General features: G+C 45.0%; 1 long non-coding RNA gene across 1 annotated transcript; it reads left to right on the forward strand.

Annotated features, from left to right (window-relative positions):
• The first annotated feature begins 444 nt into the window (after positions 1-444).
• Positions 445-15,924, forward strand: LOC140694147 (uncharacterized). The gene is made up of 3 exons (XR_012069900.1): positions 445-588; positions 15,556-15,626; positions 15,835-15,924. It is a non-coding gene; the product is annotated as an uncharacterized lncRNA (long non-coding RNA).
• The last annotated feature ends 5,054 nt before the right edge of the window (positions 15,925-20,978 follow it).

The following is a 20,978-nucleotide window of genomic DNA, read 5'->3' on the forward strand; positions in this document are numbered from 1 at the left end:
ACGTTGGCACTCCGTATGTTTCTGCCTGTATCAGTGAGGTTCAATATGTCTCATGAATGTCTTTTGAGCCTGGTATCCTCTACAGCTGTCTCCACGCCAGTATTCTCCATTGTAGCAGAACATCTCTCATCCATGTGTTCGCATCTCTCCTCAATCCGTGCAGCCAGCTTATCGGCCAGCTTCTCTTCGTGTCTCCCCTAAAGTCGACTTCACCAGGACTGGGCAAGTCTGAAAGTACCTCGGAGCCTGACCAGTAAGCTGATGACAGGCAGATCTTCCACTGTCTGCCCTTTCAGGTTCTGGAAACTGACCTGTGACCTCAGGTCTTTGGGCAGCAGCAGTATCTCGAACTTACACAGCTTCCCGGACCAAACACCTAAGCCAAGCTCCACAGAGGGCGGCAGCCCCTCCATCACACTGATCCACCCACAGAACTCTGCCCGGTTACCTAGGATCCAACAGCCACAACAAGCCTCGCGGTAAACACCAACATTCCACCTGGAATCCAACCGCTAACTGCCATCCCCAATGGCTGCTGCATCTTGTCAGTGTTGGGGGAGGGGCTGCATCCGACGAGAGGTTCCTAAGGTAAATGTGATTCTACCCACTAGCGTCCCATGGGCCTTTCTTCTTCCCTCTTTCCTTTTGTTCAGAGCTCTATGCACCGTACCAATGGAGGGAAGTGTGTCCCTTTTCAGTTGATGGTTTCACACGTCTTTAAACTTTCTAACAGTTCACAGTACACAGGGACCCACTAAAGGAGACTTATGTTCCTATAATATCCGTACACCCGGAATACATATGCGTCGCCTGATTTCTGCTGAAACACCCACACTCTCAGGACATGGATCCATTGGATTCATGGGGGCTGAAATTCCAAGAAATGAAACCAACCCCAATGTGCACTTTGCTGTCGGTCTCTTTTGCACTTAGTACACTTTGGCAGAGCTACTTGCCTTTGTTATAGGCTTCTTACATTTCTTCTCTACGTAGCCTAGAATATGGCATTCCTTCATTCTGTTGGAAGACATACAAGTCTACATCACGGACTAGGAAACCATTTGATTCCAAATCGGCATTAGTGTTAGGTCACGATATGCTCTTATGAATCAAAATTTACGAATATGAATGCACGCTTCTGATTTCCGAATACAAGTGTGCTGAGTACATGCAAGCCACGATACTGGGTCGATGCGTTCTGAATGACCCTTGACCTCACCTTGAGTATTTTCTTTTGAATACTCATGGTTCCCTTTGTATATGTCAGCCAACCATACCATTTTGGTGCTTGTTTGTTGGTTTGATTCTTTGTTGGTCTTCTTCTCGCTTGTTTTGCAAACACGTCAGGCCATGCATCTCTCCTTTCGCTTCAAACAGAGTCAAATAAGCTGATTCACTTAAGAGAGTGCTTCCAATCACCTATGATTTCCTGCTTCCCTCTCCCATCTTTAGGGTTTTGATGTCCTCCTTAAGTTCTTCTTCTTTCTTCTCTGCCACACATGCTCTTCTTGCATTTCCAATAATGGTTTCTTCTTTCCATTCCATCTTGCTGCTTTTCTATTCAGGGGAGTTTTCTCAACCTTTCTTTTAGAAAAACTTTTGAACTGCTGAATTCTTTTAAGATTTGCCGGTCTGTAGAATTCTCTAGCTCTGCCGTTATTTGAAATGGTGTTCATGTGGCATAGGCTACCCTAGGTGGCAGCATTTGGCCATTCAGGATATGGTCTGTGTCCTGGCACTCCTCCCTGTCCTGCAATATTGCTGCCGAGATATCAGCTGAAACCCCTCTGGAGGTTTCCTTGTGACTATGTTGTTTCCTCCAGGTGCATTTTAAATCACTCGGATATTCGTGAACTTTGTTGATTTGAATCATACAGCTGCTGGTAGGTCTATTGGGATTCCACCTCCTTCGGATGCTGTGTAATTCCTGAATTCGCATAGATGATTCTTTCTTGGCTTTCAGCAAGTTTCAGTCTGATTTTTCTACAGATAAATTTTCAGACATTTTTTGTTTCTTTATCTCTTGCTTTTCCATCTGGGACTCATGATTTCTATTCTTTCATGCCCTGTCTTAACCCAGGGTTCAACTGCAATGTTTTCATTTGTTTGCACTTGCTTTCCTATGTCTGCTTCTGACCGAGGTTTTTCTCTTCCCCTGTCTTCACAGTCATTCACGCGTCCCTCTGCATTATCTAGTCTGGTAAGGACTGAATTTTAGCCCTGATATTATCACAACCATTGAGTTTCCTGATATTTTTGGCTCGTGTTGAGACTTTCTCTTCCCCTTTTCTGGTATTCTGCCTTTTGTGATTCTGAGACACTGGTGTTCTTCAGTGTTTTCCTGACCTTCATTTTCAACACTTGTTCTGGATAGCCTTTTGCAGACTAGTTGTTTGAAAGCTTATCTTTTGCGCCTTCAATATCTTTGGAACTGAAAATGGTACTTCCTGTTTCTTTTACTGTTCTTCTTCATCTCTACTGGTCAGGTAATATCAGGTATCTAATGTAGACTTCTAGGGCTTTGTTAATTGAAAATTTTAGACTCTTGTCTCTACGCAATTCCATGGGATTTCTGTGAGGACAATTTCTCCTAGGCATTGATGCCATAACCTGTACCTGTGTGTGTTGTTTGGTATATCTCCAATTGCTGGTGTTGCATTAGTTGTGATGAACAACCCATACTACTTCGATTAGCATAACTTCATTTTGATTATACTTATCTCACACTTCTGAAAGTGCACAGGACACTTCCTCTTGTGGAAATGAAGCTTCTAAAAGTTCTCAGCTCTGCATTCTTCTCTATGTCATTTTGGAGTGTTTCCAAAACAGCAAACTGAGAGTGCTCTGCTGCTTTTTATTGCCACGGGAATGTCCCAATGAAATCAGTTCTTTCCAGAGCTTCTCTGTCTACAGAAACACCAGTGGAAGCATATCTATGGATGTCACATATCAGGGCCTGCTGGAATGATCCCGCAGACCTTCCTTGTTGTCCTAGGTGCCGTACCGTGCCGGTGCCATCCAAAATGTAGCATCCGCTTTTGGGAGATAGTGCTGAAGGGAATGCTTCCTCTTCTCACGCTGTGGACTTGGACCACTCTTCCTTGTCCTCTCATCCTTGTGGCACGTGTGCACGAAGGCAACCACAGAGTTGTTGCGCATCCTGTGACTCAAACCAAACCATAATCCCAGCCCAGGTTATGAATGTAGCATATCCTAAGGCTTTTCATTCTGATTTCAAATTCAAGGCCCCCTGGATCCCTCAGACCAGATGCACGATATCTCTGATTCAGCCCCACACGTGCTCTATTGGCAAAATTCCCAATTGGTCCCTGGTCCTGCAGATGTACTGGGTGTGGCCATGGGACATATCGGTAATGGCAACCGCGCGACCAGTGTGGTTGATTTATTATTGGTACACAGTTCGGTTTGCTCTCTTGATTCGACCCACCACATCCCACAACGCACTCCAGATCCATGAGACTCAGCGTGTGCCATCATCCGTAGCTCTATGCCTCACTGACCATTGCCTCTGCTACCTCAAATTTGGCAGCTGGGATCTTGGTCTCAGAATTAACTGTGGGGATATTTTGCGCTGGTTTCTTTGAGTTCTCTCAGCCAAGCATCTGCTGTGCACTCTTGTAAATCTCAGCACATCACCTTCAAACCCATGTCTCCTGTCCGCTTGAGAGTGTGCGTCCAAGTTAAACAGAGTTTCACCCTTGTTGCTCCATCACCAGGGGTCCGAACCTGCACTGGTTTCCATTCCCTGCTTTGCATTCTCCTGCTTCCATGTGTCCTGAGGCCTCATCCTGTCTTTGGGAGTAACAGACCTCTCTTCGGCCAGTGTCCTATGCTAAGGGCTGGGTGAGTGGATGTTTCCATTGCTCTGTACATGGGAGCGAGTGAGTGCAGGTTGCACTTCTTCTCTGCCAACTGGGCATCGATGAATCAACACTATCCAGATACATTTCACAGAAATGTGATATTTGCTTAGCTCTTTGTTTCTATACAGCCGTGGTGGGAGGGATTGTCCGAAGACAACTATTTTGACATTGTGTTGATATCCCATTTGCAGTCTTTAAGAAGTTTAACAGATCTCATTTACATGTTTTGGGAGTTATACGAAAATGGAGTTATTTTTTGAAACACACTAAATCGACCTAGAAGCCAGACTTGTCAATTTTGGTAACATTGTGTCAGCTCTACGGAAAAGCTAGACAGATAGAATGCAAACTAGCAGTCCAAACTGTTCAAGGGGTCATGTCAGCTCTTTAAGGTTGAAGCCTCCGAAACCAACAGGAACCATGAAATAACTTTTGGAAACATGGAATAACCCCCAACCTTGGATACACTTGTGCATGTGGTGCCCTGTATCCCAATGACACCTACTGGCCAATGTTGGCATTTCAAGGGGTAACATCCCTCTCTAGGAAAATACAAGAGGAAACAACCCAAATATATACATTTAGGTTTGAATCCAAAAGCACCTAGAGGCATTCTAGCTAGGAGAATCCTGCTGCAGTTATGCTAGTCTATTGAGAACCAGGTGTTTTTCTATCAGTGTTGAGAACGCTTAATCATCCGATCCTGTAGTTTAAAGCCATTTAACGCAACCAAGTCTGCACCCCCATGATATAGTGCCCCCGGGGGCTTGACTCAAGTGAAAGACGATCCACATAAGCTGTGTCTTTAATGTCATTGGCGACTTTTACAGTTCAGTTCACTTTCTGACTGGCACTATTTACCTTCACTGTCTTGAAAAACTGAAGCCTAATACAGATTCATGTTCAGTCAAAGATTCCCCTCACTTACCACACTCCCTTCACCCCAGGGAAGACATAAACACAACATTTGCTGAATCTAGCGGAAGGACATCGTTTCTAGGTGTGAGCTAAGTATTCAATTTTATCTATTTCAGCCGAGACTATTTGACCTTTAAGGTGTTCACTGTTGTTCACAGAGAGTGAAGCTGGAGGAACTCTGATTCTAGGAGGGGCTTGCTCTTCTCGTAATGGCTTCATTGCAGCTCAGGTACTGATCCTTCAAAATGGATGCCTGAGTGGAGGGGAGGCAAGGGCAAGTGCTCACTAGCTAGGCCCAAACCTGGGAAAAGGCTTACCTGGGCTTGTTGAATTTTGGTCTGAATGGCTTGGGAATGCCCCTTGGGACGTGTGGATTCTCACGACCTCTTCCAAGAACAGGAGCGTTTTGATCATCTCTGCCATTTCTTCTCCTTCAGACGTCAGGGACCTTGGACCCGTTCTTGGAGAAGAGAATTGAGGAACTTCCTCAAGTCCACGTTGGCACTCCGTATGTTTCTGCCTGTATCAGTGAGTTTCAATATGTCTCATGAATGTCTTTTGAGCCTGGTATCCTCTACAGCTGTCTCCACGCCAGTATTCTCCATTGTAGCAGAACATCTCTCATCCATGTGTTCGCATCTCTCCTCAATCCGTGCAGCCAGCTTATCGGCCAGCTTCTCTTCGTGTCTCCCCTAAAGTCGACTTCACCAGGACTGGGCAAGTCTGAAAGTACCTCGGAGCCTGACCAGTAAGCTGATGACAGGCAGATCTTCCACTGTCTGCCCTTTCAGGTTCTGGAAACTGACCTGTGACCTCAGGTCTTTGGGCAGCAGCAGTATCTCGAACTTACACAGCTTCCCGGACCAAAGACCTAAGCCAAGCTCCACAGAGGGCGGCAGCCCCTCCATCACACTGATCCACCCACAGAACTCTGCCCGGTTACCTAGGATCCAACAGCCACAACAAGCCTCGCGGTACACACCAACATTCCACCTGGAATCCAACCGCTAACTGCCATCCCCAATGGCTGCTGCATCTTGTCAGTGTTGGGGGAGGGGCTGCATCCGACGAGAGGTTCCTAAGGTAAATGTGATTCTACCCACTAGCGTCCCATGGGCCTTTCTTCTTCCCTCTTTCCTTTTGTTCAGAGCTCTATGCACCGTACCAATGGAGGGAAGTGTGTCCCTTTTCAGTTGATGGTTTCACACGTCTTTAAACTTTCTAACAGTTCACAGTACACAGGGACCCACTAAAGGAGACTTATGTTCCTATAATATCCGTACACCCGGAATACATATGCGTCGCCTGAGTTCTGCTGAAACACCCACACTCTCAGGACATGGATCCATTGGATTCATGGGGGCTGAAATTCCAAGAAATGAAACCAACCCCAATGTGCACTTTGCTGTCGGTCTCTTTTGCACTTAGTACACTTTGGCAGAGCTACTTGCCTTTGTTATAGGCTTCTTACATTTCTTCTCTACGTAGCCTAGAATATGGCATTCCTTCATCCTGTTGGAAGACATACAAGTCTACATCACGGACTAGGAAACCATTTGATTCCAAATCGGCATTAGTGTTAGGTCACGATATGCTCTTATGAATCAAAATTTACGAATATGAATGCACGCTTCTGATTTCCGAATACAAGTGTGCTGAGTACATGCAAGCCACGATACTGGGTCGATGCGTTCTGAATGACCCTTGACCTCACCTTGAGTATTTTCTTTTGAATAATCATGGTTCCCTTTGTATATGTCAGCCAACCATACCATTTTGGTGCTTGTTTGTTGGTTTGATTCTTTGTTGGTCTTCTTCTCGCTTGTTTTGCAAACACGTCAGGCCATGCATCTCTCCTTTCGCTTCAAACAGAGTCAAATAAGCTGATTCACTTAAGAGAGTGCTTCCAATCACCTATGATTTCCTGCTTCCCTCTCCCATCTTTAGGGTTTTGATGTCCTCCTTAAGTTCTTCTTCTTTCTTCTCTGCCACACATGCTCTTCTTGCATTTCCAATAATGGTTTCTTCTTTCCATTCCATCTTGCTGCTTTTCTATTCAGGGGAGTTTTCTCAACCTTTCTTTTAGAAAAACTTTTGAACTGCTGAATTCTTTTAAGATTTGCCGGTCTGTAGAATTCTCTAGCTCTGCCGTTATTTGAAATGGTGTTCATGTGGCATAGGCTACCCTAGGTGGCAGCATTTGGCCATTCAGGATATGGTCTGTGTCCTGGCACTCCTCCCTGTCCTGCAATATTGCTGCCGAGATATCAGCTGAAACCCCTCTGGAGGTTTCCTTGTGACTATGTTGTTTCCTCCAGGTGCATTTTAAATCACTCGGATATTCGTGAACTTTGTTGATTTGAATCATACAGCTGCTGGTAGGTCTATTGGGATTCCACCTCCTTCGGATGCTGTGTAATTCCTGAATTCGCATAGATGATTCTTTCTTGGCTTTCAGCAAGTTTCAGTCTGATTTTTCTACAGATAAATTTTCAGACACTTTTTGTTTCTTTATCTCTTGCTTTTCCATCTGGGACTCATGATTTCTATTCTTTCATGCCCTGTCTTAACCCAGGGTTCAACTGCAATGTTTTCATTTGTTTGCACTTGCTTTCCTATGTCTGCTTCTGACCGAGGTTTTTCTCTTCCCCTGTCTTCACAGTCATTCACGCGTCCCTCTGCATTATCTAGTCTGCTAAGGACTGAACTTTAGCCCTGATATTATCACAACCATTGAGTTTCCTGATATTTTTGGCTCGTGTTGAGACTTTCTCTTCCCCTTTTCTGGTATTCTGCCTTTTGTGATTCTGAGACACTGGTGTTCTTCAGTGTTTTCCTGACCTTCATTTTCAACACTTGTTCTGGATAGCGTTTTGCAGACTAGTTGTTTGAAAGCTTATCTTTTGCGCCTTCAATATCTTTGGAACTGAAAATGGTACTTCCTGTTTCTTTTACTGTTCTTCTTCATCTCTACTGGTCAGGTAATATCAGGTATCTAATGTAGACTTCTAGGGCTTTGTTAATTGAAAATTTTAGACTCTTGTCTCTACGCAATTCCATGGGATTTCTGTGAGGACAATTTCTCCTAGGCATTGATGCCATAACCTGTACCTGTGTGTGTTGTTTGGTATATCTCCAATTGCTGGTGTTGCATTAGTTGTGATGAACAACCCATACTACTTCGATTAGCATAACTTCATTTTGATTATACTTATCTCACACTTCTGAAAGTGCACAGGACACTTCCTCTTGTGGAAATGAAGCTTCTAAAAGTTCTCAGCTCTGCATTCTTCTCTATGTCATTTTGGAGTGTTTCCAAAACAGCAAACTGAGAGTGCTCTGCTGCTTTTTATTGCCACGGGAATGTCCCAATGAAATCAGTTCTTTCCAGAGCTTCTCTGTCTACAGAAACACCAGTGGAAGCATATCTATGGATGTCACATATCAGGGCCTGCTGGAATGATCCCGCAGACCTTCCTTGTTGTCCTAGGTGCCGTACCGTGCCGGTGCCATCCAAAATGTAGCATCCGCTTTTGGGAGATAGTGCTGAAGGGAATGCTTCCTCTTCTCACGCTGTGGACTTGGACCACTCTTCCTTGTCCTCTCATCCTTGTGGCACGTGTGCACGAAGGCAACCACAGAGTTGTTGCGCATCCTGTGACTCAAACCAAACCATAATCCCAGCCCAGGTTATGAATGTAGCATATCCTAAGGCTTTTCATTCTGATTTCAAATTCAAGGCCCCCTGGATCCCTCAGACCAGATGCACGATATCTCTGATTCAGCCCCACACGTGCTCTATTGGCAAAATTCCCAATTGGTCCCTGGTCCTGCAGATGTACTGGGTGTGGCCATGGGACATATCGGTAATGGCAACCGCGCGACCAGTGTGGTTGATTTATTATTGGTACACAGTTCGGTTTGCTCTCTTGATTCGACCCACCACATCCCACAACGCACTCCAGATCCATGAGACTCAGCGTGTGCCATCATCCGTAGCTCTATGCCTCACTGACCATTGCCTCTGCTACCTCAAATTTGGCAGCTGGGATCTTGGTCTCAGAATTAACTGTGGGGATATTTTGCGCTGGTTTCTTTGAGTTCTCTCAGCCAAGCATCTGCTGTGCACTCTTGTAAATCTCAGCACATCACCTTCAAACCCATGTCTCCTGTCCGCTTGAGAGTGTGCGTCCAAGTTAAACAGAGTTTCACCCTTGTTGCTCCATCACCAGGGGTCCGAACCTGCACTGGTTTCCATTCCCTGCTTTGCATTCTCCTGCTTCCATGTGTCCTGAGGCCTCATCCTGTCTTTGGGAGTAACAGACCTCTCTTCGGCCAGTGTCCTATGCTAAGGGCTGGGTGAGTGGATGTTTCCATTGCTCTGTACATGGGAGCGAGTGAGTGCAGGTTGCACTTCTTCTCTGCCAACTGGGCATCGATGAATCAACACTATCCAGATACATTTCACAGAAATGTGATATTTGCTTAGCTCTTTGTTTCTATACAGCCGTGGTGGGAGGGATTGTCCGAAGACAACTATTTTGACATTGTGTTGATATCCCATTTGCAGTCTTTAAGAAGTTTAACAGATCTCATTTACATGTTTTGGGAGTTATACGAAAATGGAGTTATTTTTTGAAACACACTAAATCGACCTAGAAGCCAGACTTGTCAATTTTGGTAACATTGTGTCAGCTCTACGGAAAAGCTAGACAGATAGAATGCAAACTAGCAGTCCAAACTGTTCAAGGGGTCATGTCAGCTCTTTAAGGTTGAAGCCTCCGAAACCAACAGGAACCATGAAATAACTTTTGGAAACATGGAATAACCCCCAACCTTGGATACACTTGTGCATGTGGTGCCCTGTATCCCAATGACACCTACTGGCCAATGTTGGCATTTCAAGGGGTAACATCCCTCTCTAGGAAAATACAAGAGGAAACAACCCAAATATATACATTTAGGTTTGAATCCAAAAGCACCTAGAGGCATTCTAGCTAGGAGAATCCTGCTGCAGTTATGCTAGTCTATTGAGAACCAGGTGTTTTTCTATCAGTGTTGAGAACTCTTAATCATCCGATCCTGTAGTTTAAAGCCATTTAACGCAACCAAGTCTGCACCCCCATGATATAGTGCCCCCGGGGGCTTGACTCAAGTGAAAGACGATCCACATAAGCTGTGTCTTTAATGTCATTGGCGACTTTTACAGTTCAGTTCACTTTCTGACTGGCACTATTTACCTTCACTGTCTTGAAAAACTGAAGCCTAATACAGATTCATGTTCAGTCAAAGATTCCCCTCACTTACCACACTCCCTTCACCCCAGGGAAGACATAAACACAACATTTGCTGAATCTAGCGGAAGGACATCGTTTCTAGGTGTGAGCTAAGTATTCAATTTTATCTATTTCAGCCGAGACTATTTGACCTTTAAGGTGTTCACTGTTGTTCACAGAGAGTGAAGCTGGAGGAACTCTGATTCTAGGAGGGGCTTGCTCTTCTCGTAATGGCTTCATTGCAGCTCAGGTACTGATCCTTCAAAATGGATGCCTGAGTGGAGGGGAGGCAAGGGCAAGTGCTCACTAGCTAGGCCCAAACCTGGGAAAAGGCTTACCTGGGCTTGTTGAATTTTGGTCTGAATGGCTTGGGAATGCCCCTTGGGACGTGTGGATTCTCACGACCTCTTCCAAGAACAGGAGCGTTTTGATCATCTCTGCCATTTCTTCTCCTTCAGACGTCAGGGACCTTGGACCCGTTCTTGGAGAAGAGAATTGAGGAACTTCCTCAAGTCCACGTTGGCACTCCGTATGTTTCTGCCTGTATCAGTGAGTTTCAATATGTCTCATGAATGTCTTTTGAGCCTGGTATCCTCTACAGCTGTCTCCACGCCAGTATTCTCCATTGTAGCAGAACATCTCTCATCCATGTGTTCGCATCTCTCCTCAATCCGTGCAGCCAGCTTATCGGCCAGCTTCTCTTCGTGTCTCCCCTAAAGTCGACTTCACCAGGACTGGGCAAGTCTGAAAGTACCTCGGAGCCTGACCAGTAAGCTGATGACAGGCAGATCTTCCACTGTCTGCCCTTTCAGGTTCTGGAAACTGACCTGTGACCTCAGGTCTTTGGGCAGCAGCAGTATCTCGAACTTACACAGCTTCCCGGACCAAACACATAAGCCAAGCTCCACAGAGGGCGGCAGCCCCTCCATCACACTGATCCACCCACAGAACTCTGCCCGGTTACCTAGGATCCAACAGCCACAACAAGCCTCGCGGTACACACCAACATTCCACCTGGAATCCAACCGCTAACTGCCATCCCCAATGGCTGCTGCATCTTGTCAGTGTTGGGGGAGGGGCTGCATCCGAATAGAGGTTCCTAAGGTAAATGTGATTCTACCCACTAGCGTCCCATGGGCCTTTCTTCTTCCCTCTTTCCTTTTGTTCAGAGCTCTATGCACCGTACCAATGGAGGGAAGTGTGTCCCTTTTCAGTTGATGGTTTCACACGTCTTTAAACTTTCTAACAGTTCACAGTACACAGGGACCCACTAAAGGAGACTTATGTTCCTATAATATCCGTACACCCGGAATACATATGCGTCGCCTGAGTTCTGCTGAAACACCCACACTCTCAGGACATGGATCCATTGGATTCATGGGGGCTGAAATTCCAAGAAATGAAACCAACCCCAATGTGCACTTTGCTGTCGGTCTCTTTTGCACTTAGTACACTTTGGCAGAGCTACTTGCCTTTGTTATAGGCTTCTTACATTTCTTCTCTACGTAGCCTAGAATATGGCATTCCTTCATCCTGTTGGAAGACATACAAGTCTACATCACGGACTAGGAAACCATTTGATTCCAAATCGGCATTAGTGTTAGGTCACGATATGCTCTTATGAATCAAAATTTACGAATATGAATGCACGCTTCTGATTTCCGAATACAAGTGTGCTGAGTACATGCAAGCCACGATACTGGGTCGATGCGTTCTGAATGACCCTTGACCTCACCTTGAGTATTTTCTTTTGAATAATCATGGTTCCCTTTGTATATGTCAGCCAACCATACCATTTTGGTGCTTGTTTGTTGGTTTGATTCTTTGTTGGTCTTCTTCTCGCTTGTTTTGCAAACACGTCAGGCCATGCATCTCTCCTTTCGCTTCAAACAGAGTCAAATAAGCTGATTCACTTAAGAGAGTGCTTCCAATCACCTATGATTTCCTGCTTCCCTCTCCCATCTTTAGGGTTTTGATGTCCTCCTTAAGTTCTTCTTCTTTCTTCTCTGCCACACATGCTCTTCTTGCATTTCCAATAATGGTTTCTTCTTTCCATTCCATCTTGCTGCTTTTCTATTCAGGGGAGTTTTCTCAACCTTTCTTTTAGAAAAACTTTTGAACTGCTGAATTCTTTTAAGATTTGCCGGTCTGTAGAATTCTCTAGCTCTGCCGTTATTTGAAATGGTGTTCATGTGGCATAGGCTACCCTAGGTGGCAGCATTTGGCCATTCAGGATATGGTCTGTGTCCTGGCACTCCTCCCTGTCCTGCAATATTGCTGCCGAGATATCAGCTGAAACCCCTCTGGAGGTTTCCTTGTGACTATGTTGTTTCCTCCAGGTGCATTTTAAATCACTCGGATATTCGTGAACTTTGTTGATTTGAATCATACAGCTGCTGGTAGGTCTATTGGGATTCCACCTCCTTCGGATGCTGTGTAATTCCTGAATTCGCATAGATGATTCTTTCTTGGCTTTCAGCAAGTTTCAGTCTGATTTTTCTACAGATAAATTTTCAGACATTTTTTGTTTCTTTATCTCTTGCTTTTCCATCTGGGACTCATGATTTCTATTCTTTCATGCCCTGTCTTAACCCAGGGTTCAACTGCAATGTTTTCATTTGTTTGCACTTGCTTTCCTATGTCTGCATCTGACCGAGGTTTTTCTCTTCCCCTGTCTTCACAGTCATTCACGCGTCCCTCTGCATTATCAAGTCTGCTTAGGACTGAACTTTAGCCTTGATATAATCACATTAATTGAGTTTCCTGATATTTTTTGGCTCGTCTTTAGACATTCTCTTAAAGTTTTCTGGTATTCTGCCTTTTGTGATTCTGAGACACTGGTGTTCTTCAGTGTTTTCCTGACCTTCATTTTCAACACTTGTTCTGGATAGCCTTTTGCAGACTAGTTGTTTGAAAGCTTATCTTTTGCGCCTTCAATATCTTTGGAACTGAAAATGGTACTTCCTGTTTCTTTTACTGTTCTTCTTCATCTCTACTGGTCAGGTAATATCAGGTATCTAATGTAGACTTCTAGGGCTTTGTTAATTGAAAATTTTAGACTCTTGTCTCTACGCAATTCCATGGGATTTCTGTGAGGACAATTTCTCCTAGGCATTGATGCCATAACCTGTACCTGTGTGTGTTGTTTGGTATATCTCCAATTGCTGGTGTTGCATTAGTTGTGATGAACAACCCATACTACTTCGATTAGCATAACTTCATTTTGATTATACTTATCTCACACTTCTGAAAGTGCACAGGACACTTCCTCTTGTGGAAATGAAGCTTCTAAAAGTTCTCAGCTCTGCATTCTTCTCTATGTCATTTTGGAGTGTTTCCATAACAGCAAACTGAGAGTGCTCTGCTGCTTTTTATTGCCACGGGAATGTCCCAATGAAATCAGTTCTTTCCAGAGCTTCTCTGTCTACAGAAACACCAGTGGAAGCATATCTATGGATGTCACATATCAGGGCCTGCTGGAATGATCCCGCAGACCTTCCTTGTTGTCCTAGGTGCCGTACCGTGCCGGTGCCATCCAAAATGTAGCATCCGCTTTTGGGAGATAGTGCTGAAGGGAATGCTTCCTCTTCTCACGCTGTGGACTTGGACCACTCTTCCTTGTCCTCTCATCCTTGTGGCACGGGTGCACGAAGGCAACCACAGAGTTGTTGCGCATCCTGTGACTCAAACCAAACCATAATCCCAGCCCAGGTTATGAATGTAGCATATCCTAAGGCTTTTCATTCTGATTTCAAATTCAAGGCCCCCTGGATCCCTCAGACCAGATGCACGATATCTCTGATTCAGCCCCACACGTGCTCTATTGGCAAAATTCCCAATTGGTCCCTGGTCCTGCAGATGTACTGGGTGTGGCCATGGGACATATCGGTAATGGCAACCGCGCGACCAGTGTGGTTGATTTATTATTGGTACACAGTTCGGTTTGCTCTCTTGATTCGACCCACCACATCCCACAACGCACTCCAGATCCATGAGACTCAGCGTGTGCCATCATCCGTAGCTCTATGCCTCACTGACCATTGCCTCTGCTACCTCAAATTTGGCAGCTGGGATCTTGGTCTCAGAATTAACTGTGGGGATATTTTGCGCTGGTTTCTTTGAGTTCTCTCAGCCAAGCATCTGCTGTGCACTCTTGTAAATCTCAGCACATCACCTTCAAACCCATGTCTCCTGTCCGCTTGAGAGTGTGCGTCCAAGTTAAACAGAGTTTCACCCTTGTTGCTCCATCACCAGGGGTCCGAACCTGCACTGGTTTCCATTCCCTGCTTTGCATTCTCCTGCTTCCATGTGTCCTGAGGCCTCATCCTGTCTTTGGGAGTAACAGACCTCTCTTCGGCAATTGTCCTGCGCCAAGGGCTGGGTGAGTGGATGTTTCCATTGCTCTGTACATGGGAGCGAGTGAGTGCAGGTTGCACTTCTTCTCTGCCAACTGGGCATCGATGAATCAACACTATCCAGATACATTTCACAGAAATGTGATATTTGCTTAGCTCTTTGTTTCTATACAGCCGTGGTGGGAGGGATTGTCCGAAGACAACTATTTTGACATTGTGTTGATATCCCATTTGCAGTCTTTAAGAAGTTTAACAGATCTCATTTACATGTTTTGGGAGTTATACGAAAACGGAGTTATTTTTTTAAACACACTAAATCGACCTAGAAGCCAGACTTGTCAATTTTGGTAACATTGTGTCAGCTCTACGGAAAAGCTAGACAGATAGAATGCAAACTAGCAGTCCAAACTGTTCAAGGGGTCATGTCAGCTCTTTAAGGTTGAAGCCTCCGAAACCAACAGGAACCATGAAATAACTTTTGGAAACATGGAATAACCCCCAACCTTGGATACACTTGTGCATGTGGTGCCCTGTATCCCAATGACACCTACTGGCCAATGTTGGCATTTCAAGGGGTAACATCCCTCTCTAGGAAAATACAAGAGGAAACAAACCAAATATATACATTTAGGTTTGAATCCAAAAGCACCTAGAGGCATTCTAGCTAGGAGAATCCTGCTGCAGTTATGCTAGTCTATTGAGAACCAGGTGTTTTTCTATCAGTGTTGAGAACGCTTAATCATCCGATCCTGTAGTTTCAAGCCATTTAACGCAACCAAGTCTGCACCCCCATGATATAGTGCCCCCGGGGGCTTGACTCAAGTGAAAGACGATCCACATAAGCTGTGTCTTTAATGTCATTGGCGACTTTTACAGTTCAGTTCACTTTCTGACTGGCACTATTTACCTTCACTGTCTTGAAAAACTGAAGCCTAATACAGATTCATGTTCAGTCAAAGATTCCCCTCACTTACCACACTCCCTTCACCCCAGGGAAGACATAAACACAACATTTGCTGAATCTAGCGGAAGGACATCGTTTCTAGGTGTGAGCTAAGTATTCAATTTTATCTATTTCAGCCGAGACTATTTGACCTTTAAGGTGTTCACTGTTGTTCACAGAGAGTGAAGCTGGAGGAACTCTGATTCTAGGAGGGGCTTGCTCTTCTCGTAATGGCTTCATTGCAGCTCAGGTACTGATCCTTCAAAATGGATGCCTGAGTGGAGGGGAGGCAAGGGCAAGTGCTCACTAGCTAGGCCCAAACCTGGGAAAAGGCTTACCTGGGCTTGTTGAATTTTGGTCTGAATGGCTTGGGAATGCCCCTTGGGACGTGTGGATTCTCACGACCTCTTCCAAGAACAGGAGCGTTTTGATCATCTCTGCCATTTCTTCTCCTTCAGACGTCAGGGACCTTGGACCCGTTATTGGAGAAGAGAATTGAGGAACTTCCTCAAGTCCACGTTGGCACTCCGTATGTTTCTGCCTGTATCAGTGAGTTTCAATATGTCTCATGAATGTCTTTTGAGCCTGGTATCCTCTACAGCTGTCTCCACGCCAGTATTCTCCATTGTAGCAGAACATCTCTCATCCATGTGTTCGCATCTCTCCTCAATCCGTGCAGCCAGCTTATCGGCCAGCTTCTCTTCGTGTCTCCCCTAAAGTCGACTTCACCAGGACTGGGCAAGTCTGAAAGTACCTCGGAGCCTGACCAGTAAGCTGATGACAGGCAGATCTTCCACTGTCTGCCCTTTCAGGTTCTGGAAACTGACCTGTGACCTCAGGTCTTTGGGCAGCAGCAGTATCTCGAACTTACACAGCTTCCCGGACCAAACACCTAAGCCAAGCTCCACAGAGGGCGGCAGCCCCTCCATCACACTGATCCACCCACAGAACTCTGCCCGGTTACCTAGGATCCAACAGCCACAACAAGCCTCGCGGTACACACCAACATTCCACCTGGAATCCAACCGCTAACTGCCATCCCCAATGGCTGCTGCATCTTGTCAGTGTTGGGGGAGGGGCTGCATCCGACGAGAGGTTCCTAAGGTAAATGTGATTCTACCCACTAGCGTCCCATGGGCCTTTCTTCTTCCCTCTTTCCTTTTGTTCAGAGCTCTATGCACCGTACCAATGGAGGGAAGTGTGTCCCTTTTCAGTTGATGGTTTCACACGTCTTTAAACTTTCTAACAGTTCACAGTACACAGGGACCCACTAAAGGAGACTTATGTTCCTATAATATCCGTACACCCGGAATACATATGCGTCGCCTGAGTTCTGCTGAAACACCCACACTCTCAGGACATGGATCCATTGGATTCATGGGGGCTGAAATTCCAAGAAATGAAACCAACCCCAATGTGCACTTTGCTGTCGGTCTCTTTTGCACTTAGTACACTTTGGCAGAGCTACTTGCCTTTGTTATAGGCTTCTTACATTTCTTCTCTACGTAGCCTAGAATATGGCATTCCTTCATCCTGTTGGAAGACATACAAGTCTACATCACGGACTAGGAAACCATTTGATTCCAAATCGGCATTAGTGTTAGGTCACGATATGCTCTTATGAATCAAAATTTACGAATATGAATGCACGCTTCTGATTTCCGAATACAAGTGTGCTGAGTACATGCAAGCCACGATACTGGGTCGATGCGTTCTGAATGACCCTTGACCTCACCTTGAGTATTTTCTTTTGAATAATCATGGTTCCCTTTGTATATGTCAGCCAACCATACCATTTTGGTGCTTGTTTGTTGGTTTGATTCTTTGTTGGTCTTCTTCTCGCTTGTTTTGCAAACACGTCAGGCCATGCATCTCTCCTTTCGCTTCAAACAGAGTCAAATAAGCTGATTCACTTAAGAGAGTGCTTCCAATCACCTATGATTTCCTGCTTCCCTCTCCCATCTTTAGGGTTTTGATGTCCTCCTTAAGTTCTTCTTCTTTCTTCTCTGCCACACATGCTCTTCTTGCATTTCCAATAATGGTTTCTTCTTTCCATTCCATCTTGCTGCTTTTCTATTCAGGGGAGTTTTCTCAACCTTTCTTTTAGAAAAACTTTTGAACTGCTGAATTCTTTTAAGATTTGCCGGTCTGTAGAATTCTCTAGCTCTGCCGTTATTTGAAATGGTGTTCATGTGGCATAGGCTACCCTAGGTGGCAGCATTTGGCCATTCAGGATATGGTCTGTGTCCTGGCACTCCTCCCTGTCCTGCAATATTGCTGCCGAGATATCAGCTGAAACCCCTCTGGAGGTTTCCTTGTGACTATGTTGTTTCCTCCAGGTGCATTTTAAATCACTCGGATATTCGTGAACTTTGTTGATTTGAATCATACAGCTGCTGGTAGGTCTATTGGGATTCCACCTCCTTCGGATGCTGTGTAATTCCTGAATTCGCATAGATGATTCTTTCTTGGCTTTCAGCAAGTTTCAGTCTGATTTTTCTACAGATAAATTTTCAGACATTTTTTGTTTCTTTATCTCTTGCTTTTCCATCTGGGACTCATGATTTCTATTCTTTCATGCCCTGTCTTAACCCAGGGTTCAACTGCAATGTTTTCATTTGTTTGCACTTGCTTTCCTATGTCTGCTTCTGACCGAGGTTTTTCTCTTCCCCTGTCTTCACAGTCATTCACGCGTCCCTCTGCATTATCTAGTCTGCTAAGGACTGAACTTTAGCCCTGATATTATCACAACCATTGAGTTTCCTGATATTTTTGGCTCGTGTTGAGACTTTCTCTTCCCCTTTTCTGGTATTCTGCCTTTTGTGATTCTGAGACACTGGTGTTCTTCAGTGTTTTCCTGACCTTCATTTTCAACACTTGTTCTGGATAGCGTTTTGCAGACTAGTTGTTTGAAAGCTTATCTTTTGCGCCTTCAATATCTTTGGAACTGAAAATGGTACTTCCTGTTTCTTTTACTGTTCTTCTTCATCTCTACTGGTCAGGTAATATCAGGTATCTAATGTAGACTTCTAGGGCTTTGTTAATTGAAAATTTTAGACTCTTGTCTCTACGCAATTCCATGGGATTTCTGTGAGGACAATTTCTCCTAGGCATTGATGCCATAACCTGTACCTGTGTGTGTTGTTTGGTATATCTCCAATTGCTGGTGTTGCATTAGTTGTGATGAACAACCCATACTACTTCGATTAGCATAACTTCATTTTGATTATACTTATCTCACACTTCTGAAAGTGCACAGGACACTTCCTCTTGTGGAAATGAAGCTTCTAAAAGTTCTCAGCTCTGCATTCTTCTCTATGTCATTTTGGAGTGTTTCCAAAACAGCAAACTGAGAGTGCTCTGCTGCTTTTTATTGCCACGGGAATGTCCCAATGAAATCAGTTCTTTCCAGAGCTTCTCTGTCTACAGAAACACCAGTGGAAGCATATCTATGGATGTCACATATCAGGGCCTGCTGGAATGATCCCGCAGACCTTCCTTGTTGTCCTAGGTGCCGTACCGTGCCGGTGCCATGCAAAATGTAGCATCCGCTTTTGGGAGATAGTGCTGAAGGGAATGCTTCCTCTTCTCACGCTGTGGACTTGGACCACTCTTCCTTGTCCTCTCATCCTTGTGGCACGGGTGCACGAAGGCAACCACAGAGTTGTTGCGCATCCTGTGACTCAAACCAAACCATAATCCCAGCCCAGGTTATGAATGTAGCATATCCTAAGGCTTTTCATTCTGATTTCAAATTCAAGGCCCCCTGGATCCCTCAGACCAGATGCACGATATCTCTGATTCAGCCCCACACGTGCTCTATTGGCAAAATTCCCAATTGGTCCCTGGTCCTGCAGATGTACTGGGTGTGGCCATGGGACATATCGGTAATCGCAACCGCGCGACCAGTGTGGTTGATTTATTATTGGTACACAGTTCGGTTTGCTCTCTTGATTCGACCCACCACATCCCACAACGCACTCCAGATCCATGAGACTCAGCGTGTGCCATCATCCGTAGCTCTATGCCTCACTGAACATTGCCTCTGCTACCTCAAATTTGGCAGCTGGGATCTTGGTCTCAGAATTAACTGTGGGGATATTTTGCGCTGGTTTCTTTGAGTTCTCTCAGCCAAGCATCTGCTGTGCACTCTTGTAAATCTCAGCACATCACCTTCAAACCCATGTCTCCTGTCCGCTTGAGAGTGTGCGTCCAAGTTAAACAGAGTTTCACCCTTGTTGCTCCATCACCAGGGGTCCGAACCTGCACTGGTTTCCATTCCCTGCTTTGCATTCTCCTGCTTCCATGTGTCCTGAGGCCTCATCCTGTCTTTGGGAGTAACAGACCTCTCTTCGGCAATTGTCCTGCGCCAAGGGCTGGGTGAGTGGATGTTTCCATTGCTCTGTACATGGGAGCGAGTGAGTGCAGGTTGCACTTCTTCTCTGCCAACTGGGCATCGATGAATCAACACTATCCAGATACATTTCACAGAAATGTGATATTTGCTTAGCTCTTTGTTTCTATACAGCCGTGGTGGGAGGGATTGTCCGAAGACAACTATTTTGACATTGTGTTGATATCCCATTTGCAGTCTTTAAGAAGTTTAACAGATCTCATTTACATGTTTTGGGAGTTATACGAAAATGGAGTTATTTTTTGAAACACACTAAATCGACCTAGAAGCCAGACTTGTCAATTTTGGTAACATTGTGTCAGCTCTACGGAAAAGCTAGACAGATAGAATGCAAACTAGCAGTCCAAACTGTTCAAGGGGTCATGTCAGCTCTTTAAGGTTGAAGCCTCCGAAACCAACAGGAACCATGAAATAACTTTTGGAAACATGGAATAACCCCCAACCTTGGATACACTTGTGCATGTGGTGCCCTGTATCCCAATGACACCTACTGGCCAATGTTGGCATTTCAAGGGGTAACATCCCTCTCTAGGAAAATACAAGAGGAAACAACCCAAATATATACATTTAGGTTTGAATCCAAAAGCACCTAGAGGCATTCTAGCTAGGAGAATCCTGCTGCAGTTATGCTAGTCTATTGAGAACCAGGTGTTTTTCTATCAGTGTTGAGAACGCTTAATCATCCGATCCTGTAGTTTAAAGCCATTTAACGCAACCAAGTCTGCACCCCCATGATATAGTGCCCCCGGGGGCTTGACTCAAGTGAAAGACGATCCACATAAGCTGTGTCTTTAATGTCATTGGCGACTTTTACAGTTCAGTTCACTTTCTGACTGGCACTATTTACCTTCACTGTCTTGAAAAACTGAAGCCTAATACAGATTCATGTTCAGTCAAAGATTCCCCTCACTTACCACACTCCCTTCACCCCAGGGAAGACATAAACACAACATTTGCTGAATCTAGCGGAAGGACATCGTTTCTAGGTGTGAGCTAAGTATTCAATTTTATCTATTTCAGCCGAGACTATTTGACCTTTAAGGTGTTCACTGTTGTTCACAGAGAGTGAAGCTGGAGGAACTCTGATTCTAGGAGGGGCTTGCTCTTCTCGTAATGGCTTCATTGCAGCTCAGGTACTGATCCTTCAAAATGGATGCCTGAGTGGAGGGGAGGCAAGGGCAAGTGCTC

Source organism: Vicugna pacos, unplaced genomic scaffold, assembly GCF_048564905.1.
Source record: "Vicugna pacos unplaced genomic scaffold, VicPac4 scaffold_20, whole genome shotgun sequence".
Lineage (NCBI taxonomy): Eukaryota > Metazoa > Chordata > Mammalia > Artiodactyla > Camelidae > Vicugna > Vicugna pacos.